Here is a 9,999-nt window from a genome sequence, read left to right as displayed (position 1 = left end):
AACGTTCTAGTTTAAACAAAAAGCTCTGTTTGGCAGTACGAGCGTTTAGCTTTTAGTTTAAACAAAACGCTCCAAATCTAAAAGCTACTTCATGCAGCGTTTAACAAAACGCTACTGAGTTTTTGAAATCAATTTCCATAATTACCCTTAAAAATATATTTATATATTTATTTATTTTTAATCAATTGTCCTTTTATGTAATTTTATATATTTCAAAAGCTTCCAGCTACTTTTACCAAACACTCATATAACAAATAAAACTTACAGCTTCCCGCTACCAGCTACCCGCTACCAGCTACCTGCTAACCGCTTCCAGCTAACAGCTACTTTTACCAAACACGCCCTAAATATAATTAAATTATGAATTTGGATATCGACGTGAGTTTTGTAGTTTCAAAAGGATATATACGTAATTTTAAAGTTTGCAAGGATATAAATGTAATATTTAAAGTTTCTAAAGATATAAACGAAATTATATAAACCAAATTCTCCCAATAAAAAGAAATACATATATATATAATTATAGTCCTATAAACGGTTTTATTTCATTTTAAAAGCTTCTTAATATTATTTTCTTAAAGTTTAGAGGATTAAAGGTTTTTTTTTCACTTCAAATTAAAGTAAATATTTTTCCACCAAAGGGCTTTTAGCCTAGCGGTATCCGATGTTGCCATTTCTCCTTGAAGTTGAAGGTCCCGTCGTATGGATATAGATGAATTTAAGGTGTACCGATTAGATTTGTCGTTTCAAAATATATTTTTCCACAATCTTTAATCGATCTGAAAGCAGCGAGAACAAACCTTCCACCGTAAAACAGAGGAAAAGTGGTGGGAGAGGCATCGAACGACCAGAAGATAGATTGAGAGGGAGAGAGAGATATCGATTAAGAAGTCAGATTGAAAGACAGAGATCAACAATAGACATTTGCGGGAGAGATCCGATTGAAATATGGGTTGTTGTTCATCCGTATTCCATATCCAAGCGATACAAATGAGTAAAATTGGCGATCTCAAGGCTTCGATTCCGAACCCATAAGTCGATTTCCAAAATTGTGTGGGGTAATCTTGACGAAACGACGTGAATGACTCATTTTCTATAAGATTCAACCCCTGAAACGCAGATACACTTACATGAATGATATGGGACATTTTTGGGATCACAATGGCGTTAAATTCAAGCTTTTTTGCTGTTTTGAAGCATTTGAATGAAGCAAATCGAATTATTGCTGGTACGAATTGATAGGAATTAGTCATTGAGTTGTTTTATGGACCAAGATTTTAAGGTAATTATGAATTTGAAGGGAATGTCTTCGTTTTATTTCATAGAAGCACGAAAGAAACCCATAAAAGCTGTGACATTTTTCCTGAAATCACTTTCTTTTATTCTGTATTCTGACTGTTTTCAACCATTGTTTTTTTAAGGATGGAGGTGGTTGAAGCAGGCGAAAGGTAAGGGACTATGGTGAAGGTGGTGGTGGAAGGTTGACGGTGGTGGTGACTGGAGGTAGATTATAGTGGAGGTGGTGGTGGAAGGTTGAATGTGGTAGTGATCAGAGGTGGAAGACAACCTTTGGACTTTTAGCAAGGAAGAAGATCAATTATGCATTTCTGGCAGTCTTCATTGATGACAAGGCTAAGGGGTAATCGGTTACACCTCCAGTTTTATGAAAATGATCATTTTAACTCAAAAAAATCTAGAGTAAATTATACAAATGGTCCCTATGGTTTGGGATAATTTGCACGCTTGGTCTCTAACTTATTTTTTTAACTCGGAAGGTCCCTACTGTTTATTTTTGTTACACGTTTGGTCCCTGTTTTACATAAAAAGATTATTATTTAAATAGGGAAAAATGGTGGGGCAGGTGAGGTAAGGTGAAGAGGGTTGGGTTGGGGATGTGTTTATTTAAATAAATTAAAAAATCAAGAGCAAAATAGTCTTTTTAGGTAAGACAGGACCAATCGGGTAACAAAAACAAACAATAGGGACCTTCCGAGTTAAAAAAATAAGTTAGGGACCAAATGCACAAATTACCCTAAACCATAGGGACCATTCGTGTAATTTACTCAAAAATCTAGTTTATGCCCCTAAACTAAAAAAAAGACAAAAGTGACATTTTAAACCAAAACATGATACTTTATAGGGCCTTATTGACATTTTCCTTTTAGAAAACAAACTCCATGTACTTTAAACCTGCTATAAGTGACATTATGGTTCTTTAGGAAAGCTATATGAGGGATTAACTTAATGGTTTTATACTAACTGCTCAAAACAATACATAATATGAATACAACCATACAACATGTGTAGCAAATAGCAATAGCAATAGCTCCTAATCCTTAGTTAAAACATGGGATTGTTTTTAACTTCCACGATTATGTTTTTTCGAAAGAGAACTTCCAAGATTATGTTTGTATATTTCACAATGAAACTCGGGATTATTTGTAACTTCAAGATAAAGAAAAGTATAATTCTCATGTCCTCTAGTTACTTAATGTAACATATCCTTAGTGCTCTTTAACAAATTAATACCATATCAGAAATCAAGGAGCAAAATGAGAATCTGGCCTATAACTGTTACATATCAATCTATCAGTTACCAAAATAACGAGTACTCTTTTTGGCCGAAGGGTTGATGTACAAGGAAAAAATAGGGCTTTTATTTATTTATTTTTTTTGTTTATTTTCACTCAGCGGATTATATTTATATGTGTATTAGCAAAAAGTGCTTTGGATAACTAATTCAACGTTTGCTATTTTTCTTGCAGAATTTGTGTTAGAAGCATTCCAAAAAAGTTCACCCCCTTATAAAATGGCTTGCAACCCATCGCAACAACCGATAAAGTTTAATGTTGATGATCTTCACAGGGTTATGGACTTGAAGGATAACATCTGTAACATGTCTGTTGCTGGACAACTTGGACATGGTAGTATAACATCTCAAGTCAGTTTTTGCTAACATCTATTTTATTTTTGTTAATTCTTTATTAATTATCATTCATCTGTTAACATTAACAGGAAAATCCACTTTGATTGATTCCCTTGCGACTGCTGCGGGCATCATCCCATGTGATGATGATGTCCACATGACCTACACCCGTGAGGACGAGGCACAACGTGGTATGACCATCAAGTCATCCGGGATTTCCCTCTACTATAAAATGACCGATGTAGCCCTTGAAGCATTCAAGGGAGAACGCAACGGAAATGAGTACCTCATCAATCTCATTGACTCACCCGGGCACGTTGACTTTTCATCCGAAGTCACCGCCGCCCTCTGTATCACCGATGGCGCTCTTGTCGTTGTCGACTGTATCGATGGCGTTTGCATCCAAACAAGACACGCCCTTCGCCTGGCACTCGGTGAAAGAATCCCACCTGTATTGGCCCTCAACAAAATGGATCGTTGTTTCCTTGAACTGAAAGTTGATGGTGAAGAAGCGTATCAAACTTTCTTAAGAGTCATTGAAAACTACAATGACGACATGAAGCCCTTTGAGGATCCGGTTTTAGGTGATGTCAAGGCGTGCCCCACGAAAGGTAACGTCGTGTTTTCATCGGGGCTCCACGGCTGGGGATTTACATTGTCAAATATCGCAAAAATATACGGGTCTATATCCGGTGTCGATGAGTCAACGTGGATGAGAAAACTTTGGGGTGAGAACTATTATGACTCGAAAACCAAAGCGTGGACCACAAAGAGTACAGGCTCCGCAACCTGCACACGTAGGTTTGTTAAGTTCTGTTATGAACCCATTAAGCAGGTAATTGAGGCATGTATGAATGACCAGAAGGATCAATTACGGGGCATGCTAACTCAAATCGGTGTCACGATGAATAATGAAGAAGAGGAGTTGATGGGTGAGGCATTGATGAAATGCATCATGCAGAAATGGCTTCCGATTGCTACTCCTTTACTTGAAATGATGATATTTCATTTTCCTTCACCCCAGACTGCTCAAAGATACCGGGTTGAAAATCTATATAAAGGCCCTTTGGATGATCCGTATGCTACTGCTATAAGAAACTGTGATCCCGATGGCCCTCTCATGCTCTATGTATCCAAAATGATTCCTACATCCGATGACAAGAGTCGGTTTTGTTAGGAATCGGACCGAGTACATGCAGCGGAAACACTATCACACACACAAACACACGAAGGAAATAAAGCAAGAAGGAACACAAGGATTTTACGTGGTTCGGATTCGGTGTAAATCCTACGTCCACGGGCTGCAACTAGATTTTCTTATTAACTCAATAAGATTACAATTTATAACTCTACAAGTTATATTTGATGCACACATTCTCTGCTACACAACACACACACACACATATATATATATATATATATATATATATATATATATATATATATAGGAGAGAGAGCCGTACTTTCTTTTGTTTACACAAATTGCCGTCCAAAATTTTCCTTCAATTCACATATTGTGAATATAATATTGCGGCCGTCCATTACCGACCATGCAAAAAATGCGTCCAATAATAAACAATTGATTTGCCGACATATACGTCCATTCAATATTAAATAATTGAATTGTTTAATAATTGTCAAGTTACATTTATGGCCCTTGAACTCTTAGGAACTTGTCAATTTGTTCAAGACTCCATAAATCTTAACAATCTCCCACTTGGAGGCTTGAACAAATTAGTCTTTCTCTGTCATCCAACTCTTAATTATTCCAGTAATCTTAAAAAACAACCAAGTCCTTTTAGGCTTCCAGTTCCAATGAACAAGCTAAAACTTAGTCTGATTTCTCTAGTTGCAGCCACCCCTCATCATCAATTACTAGAAGGGCCAGTTGAAGCTCCCACTAGCTCCAACTCAGTCGTGGCTAATCCTACCACCGACTCATCCTCTGTCTCAACCGGTTTGGACACTCCACCTGATCCAGAGATACACCGAGGACCACTAACACTCTCCAAACATAGCAAACATCCAACAGGAGAGAAATTTTCAGTCTTAGTCTTCAAAACCCAACGGCTCTTTGTAACTGTACCCGGAACACGCCCCGTGCTCCCACTGTCACAGAATCTCCTGAATGGTTTAGACTTTCGAACTCGTTCAGCTAACATCCACTTGGCTCCAGAATTCATGTTTGCAAAATGAAGTCTCTTAGCACTAGATTTAGCGAACCAGATTTTGTCTTGCTTAACAGGGACGGTCATACTTCCCTCAGCAGGTACCTCAACCATATACAATGACCCACACTTCATACCACGAGCAATCACCATATCACCATTGACCACCCTCCATTTACCACTACCAAACCTTACTTCCAGTCCTTGTTTATCCAGCTGACCAACAGAAATCAATTTCTTCTTCAGCTCCGGAATCACCCTGACATCCTTCAGGCTCCATGTAGTTCCTAATGAAGTAACCAAATCAATATCTCCCATGCCCGTTACCTGAAGCATCTCGTCATTTGCCAAACGTACCTTTCCAAAATCTCCTTCTTTCAAATTCACCATCGTTTCCCCGTTGTCCATGGCGTGAAACGAAGCCCCTGAATCCATGACCCAAGAGTCTACAGAACTTTCCATACTGAGTATCAATGCATCATCCTCAGACACACTCTCAGCACCAGCAATGTTCAATTCTTTCTTTGGACATTGACTCTTAACATGTCCCACTTCTTGACAGTTCCAGCATTTCACATTCTTCAAAGTTCTAGAAGAACTTTTCCCCCGACTCCCACTGCTCCTGCTATTCCCTCTACCTCTTCCGACATTTAATAAATCAGAAGAGGAAGATCCACCTTGATTCTTGCGTCTGATATCCTCGCCTAGAACCAAATCTCTAACCCCTTCAAAAGTCATACCACTGGTCCCCACGGAACTCGTAACAGCAGTAACTGTTCCGGACCAGCTATCAGGTAGAGAAGCTAGTAGCAGCGAAGCTTGAGTCTCATTATCAAATTTAATTCCCACAGATGATAATCTGGACAGAATTGAATTTAGATTATTAATGTGAACCGTAACTGAGCCTTCCTCATTCATCATTGTAGTGAACAACTCCTTCATCAAGAACACCTTGTTAGCCGCCGATGGTTTCTCATACATATTTGACAGAGCCTCCATCATACCACGCGCCGTGGTTTCATTCATGATGTTGAAAGCAACGCTCTTCGTCAATGACAATGTAATAACCGCCTTGGCTTTCTTGTCCTTTGAGTTCCACGCATCTTTAAAAGCTTTTTCCATTTTCTCCGGTTTGTCTCCGAGTACCATGTCCAAGTCTTTCTGACATAGCAATGCTTCTAATTGCATTTTCCACCAGCTAAAATCAGAACCGTTGAACTTTTCGATTACAACCTTGTCTTCAGCCATTATGACAAACAAGAGACAAATCAGGTACACTCGTGCGTGATAAAAAAAACGATCGTACACTCCAAACCTTGCTAACTGATACCAGTTGTTAGGAATCGGACCGGGTACATGCAGCGGAAACACTATCACACACACAAACACACGAAGGAAATAAAGCAAGAAGGAACACAAGGATTTTACGTGGTTCGGATTCGGTGTAAATCCTACGTCCACGGGCTGCAACTAGATTTTCTTATTAACTCAATAAGATTACAATTTATAACTCTACAAGTTATATTTGATGCACACATTCTCTGTTACACAACATATATATATATATATATATATATATATATATATATATATATATATATATATATATATATATATATATATATATAGGAGAGAGAGCCGTACTTTCTTTTGTTTACACAAATTGCCGTCCAAAATTTTCCTTCAATTCACATATTGTGAATATAATATTGCGGCCGTCCATTACCGACCATGCAAAAAATGCGTCCAATAATAAACAATTGATTTGCCGACATGTACGTCCATTCAATATTAAATAATTGAATTGTTTAATAATTGTCAAGTTACATTTATGGCCCTTGAACTCTTAGGAACTTGTCAATTTGTTCAAGACTCCATAAATCTTAACAGGTTTTTTGCTTTAGGTCGGGTTTTCGCAGGTCGGTTTGAAGGTCAGGATCATGGGTCCTGGCTATGTCGATGGTGAAGACAAGGATATGTATGTTAAAAGTGTCGAAAGAACCGCTATCTGTATGGGGAAAAAACAAGAAACCATTGAAGATGTTCCATGTGGAAACACAGTCGCGTTGTTTGGTTTGGATGAATTAATCACCACCGGAAGTGCAACACTAACAGGTCAGAAAGAAACCGAGGCGTGGCCGATTTGCGCAATGAAGTTCTCGGTGTCCCCGGTTGTCCGTGTTATAGTCCAATGTAAGGTTGAATCCGAACTCCCGAAACTTCTTAAGGGTTTAAGGAGTCTCGCCAAATCCGACCCTTTGGTTGGGTACACGCTCGAAGAATCTGGCAATTATACTATTGGTGTTGTGGGGGAAATGAATCTAGCGATATGTTCGAAGGATTTGGCGGAAGATTATATGGGTGGGGCGGAAATCCTTGTGTCCGAGCCGTATGTGTCGTTATATGAAACTGTTGTTGAGAAATCCTCACATCTGGTTATGACTAAGTCTCGAAATGGAAATAACCAATTGTTCATGAAAGCAAGATCACTTGATGACAGTTTAGGTTATGCGATAGAAATTGGGGAAGTCGGTCCGTCTGACGACCCAGACGTTCGTGGAAAGATTCTCTCCGAAGAATACGGTTTGGAAAAATATCTCGGAAAGAAGATCTGGTGTTTTGGTCCTGAAACAAACGGGCAAAACATGGTTGTCGATATGCGTAAGGGAGATAAGTCCGTGAAAGAAATTGAAGATTATATTGTTGCTGGTTTTCAGGAGGCATCTAAAAAAGGTGCTTTAGCTAATGAGCCAATGAAGTGTATATCTTTTGAGGTGCGTGATGCGGTACTTCATGATGATGCGTCCCACCTTGATGGAAGCGAGATGGTCGAGGCTGCCAAGCGTGCGATATACGCGTCTCAACTGACTGCGCAACCGCGGTTTATGTAACCGCATTACGTGGTTGAGTTCCAAGCATCATCTGAAGAAGAGGTTGACAAGAGCTGCAAATTGGTGAGAAAAAAGGGTGGATTTGTTCATGAAAAGAAAAAAGTTAATAGGCCGGGGAAAATGGTGTATGACATATGGGCATATGTTCCTGTGTTAAAGTCCTTTGGATTTTCTGCTGCTTTGGAGGAGGCTACTTCGGTGAAGCTTATCCCACAATGTGTGTTTGAATTTTGGTCTGTGGTGCGTTCGGACCCGTTGGAGGTTGGTTCGTATGCGCATGCGCTTATGACCCAAATTCGCAAGAGGAAAGGACTAAACGAGCAGATGACACCGTTGTCTGACTTTGAGGACAAGCCGTAAGCAGGTGCGAACCCTTGCAGTAGCATATCGGGTTTAAATTTTTTTAAAAATCATCGTTTATTTATTTGTTTGTTTTAGCATCCTACTTCCATTTTTCTATTTATTACAAGATTATTAAAGCACTGTACTTTGAACAATTTACCTAGTTATAGTAGTGAAAATTAATTTATGTTTGAATGACATTGCTATAATTGGTTAGATTTAAGTTTCTATACACTCAAAAATTGGTTGCTACCTTTGTTGTTTTCTCTAATTACTTGATTGCTATTATATATATGTGGATGGTTCCTGTAAAAAATTGGTGTTACCTCACTCCCATTTCTCCTTTGGTCGGGCATTTTTTCACTTATGTTTCATTTGTCTGAATTTTTCTTTCTTTATTTTGTACTTTGATTAGTATTACAGAGTAAGAAAGATGAAAATATGAACTGATTTCGTTAGACTGAAAGTTTACACCATCTAACATCTTTATAAAACTCGTGTAAGTAACAGAGAAGACAGCAAACTGTAATAAAAAATTCTAACTACCTGATTTTTTATAATCCAATCATGTCTCGTGTGACAAAAGAAGCCTTAAAAACTATATTTTGTAGAAATTAATGTTAAAACAATATTTTATATCCTTGAATTTTAGAAGATTTTTTCATTTTGTTCAAAACAGATAACATGTTTATTAGTTTAGGTTGTTCAAATAACAACTTATATGTATCAACTATCAAGAGTTTGATGATCATTCAACTTTATCCATGAATTACTATGGTATTTTTGGTCCAGTTAGAAAAATAGAATATCCTGTAATCAGAAAAGAAACAAAAAATACACATTGCTAATTTCATTTTTGGTCCTTCTTAAGTGTTACAACTTCATAGTTACTTAAACAAGGTCTATATCAGTTAATTCTTTTAGATAGGGATACAAAACAAATTTTCATTGTAGTTGTTGGTTATAATTTTCAAAGTAGAATGTCATTGTAAGAAAATAAGTGAAAGTACAATGCCATGATTGGGTGCATTTTGCAATTTGTGTCCTTATTTTGTTATTTCATAATGATTTTGGTCTATGAATGAAAATAGTATCCTGTAATCAGAAAATATATATTAAAGTACATTGTTGTCATTATAAGAACATACTTTCATTTAGTGGTTGATTATAACACTGTACTTTCATGTGTATGTCTTTTGCTGAAAAATGACTAAATACTTGCAAATCTATGTTGTGTTTAGCATGAAAACGGTGCTGGAACACGTAATAAGGACCAAAAATGCGAATCTTTTTTCTATACCGGCAAATTTTCAGTTGCAACCCTTGGAATATTTGTAGGTATTCTCTTTTTAAATAGTTCGTATAAACAAAAATTACAACATATTTTTTTTTCTTGTTTCAGTTTTCTAGCAAAATTGGCAAGTTCTATGTTCTCGGGTAAAATGACCAAAACGGTTGTCAAAACTCATGGAAAGAAAAAAGTACATAAGAGAAATAATATTCGAAAAAAATGTCCAAATCGGCAATTGCTACTTTCCTGTTTTCTGGAGAAAAAAAATGACACATTTCTGTTATCTACAAAAAAGACCAAACTACCACTATTTGATTTTGGAAAAATGACCAAATTGCGACTTTTCTATTTGTTTTTTGAAAAAAGGACCAAACAAATTTC

General features: G+C 37.3%; 1 pseudogene; it reads left to right on the top strand.

Moving 5' to 3' along the window:
- Positions 1-1,432: 1,432 nt before the first annotated feature.
- On the top strand, positions 1,433-8,345 carry LOC145162874 (elongation factor 2-like; annotated as a pseudogene).
- The last annotated feature ends 1,654 nt before the right edge of the window (positions 8,346-9,999 follow it).

The sequence above is a fragment of the Lactuca virosa genome, chromosome 3 (assembly GCF_052849685.1).
Source record: "Lactuca virosa cultivar CGN04683 chromosome 3, Lactuca_virosa_CGN04683_v6, whole genome shotgun sequence".
In the NCBI taxonomy this organism is placed as follows: domain Eukaryota; kingdom Viridiplantae; phylum Streptophyta; class Magnoliopsida; order Asterales; family Asteraceae; genus Lactuca; species Lactuca virosa.
Note: the sequence above shows the minus strand (reverse complement) of the source record. Positions and strands in the feature narration are given on the sequence as shown.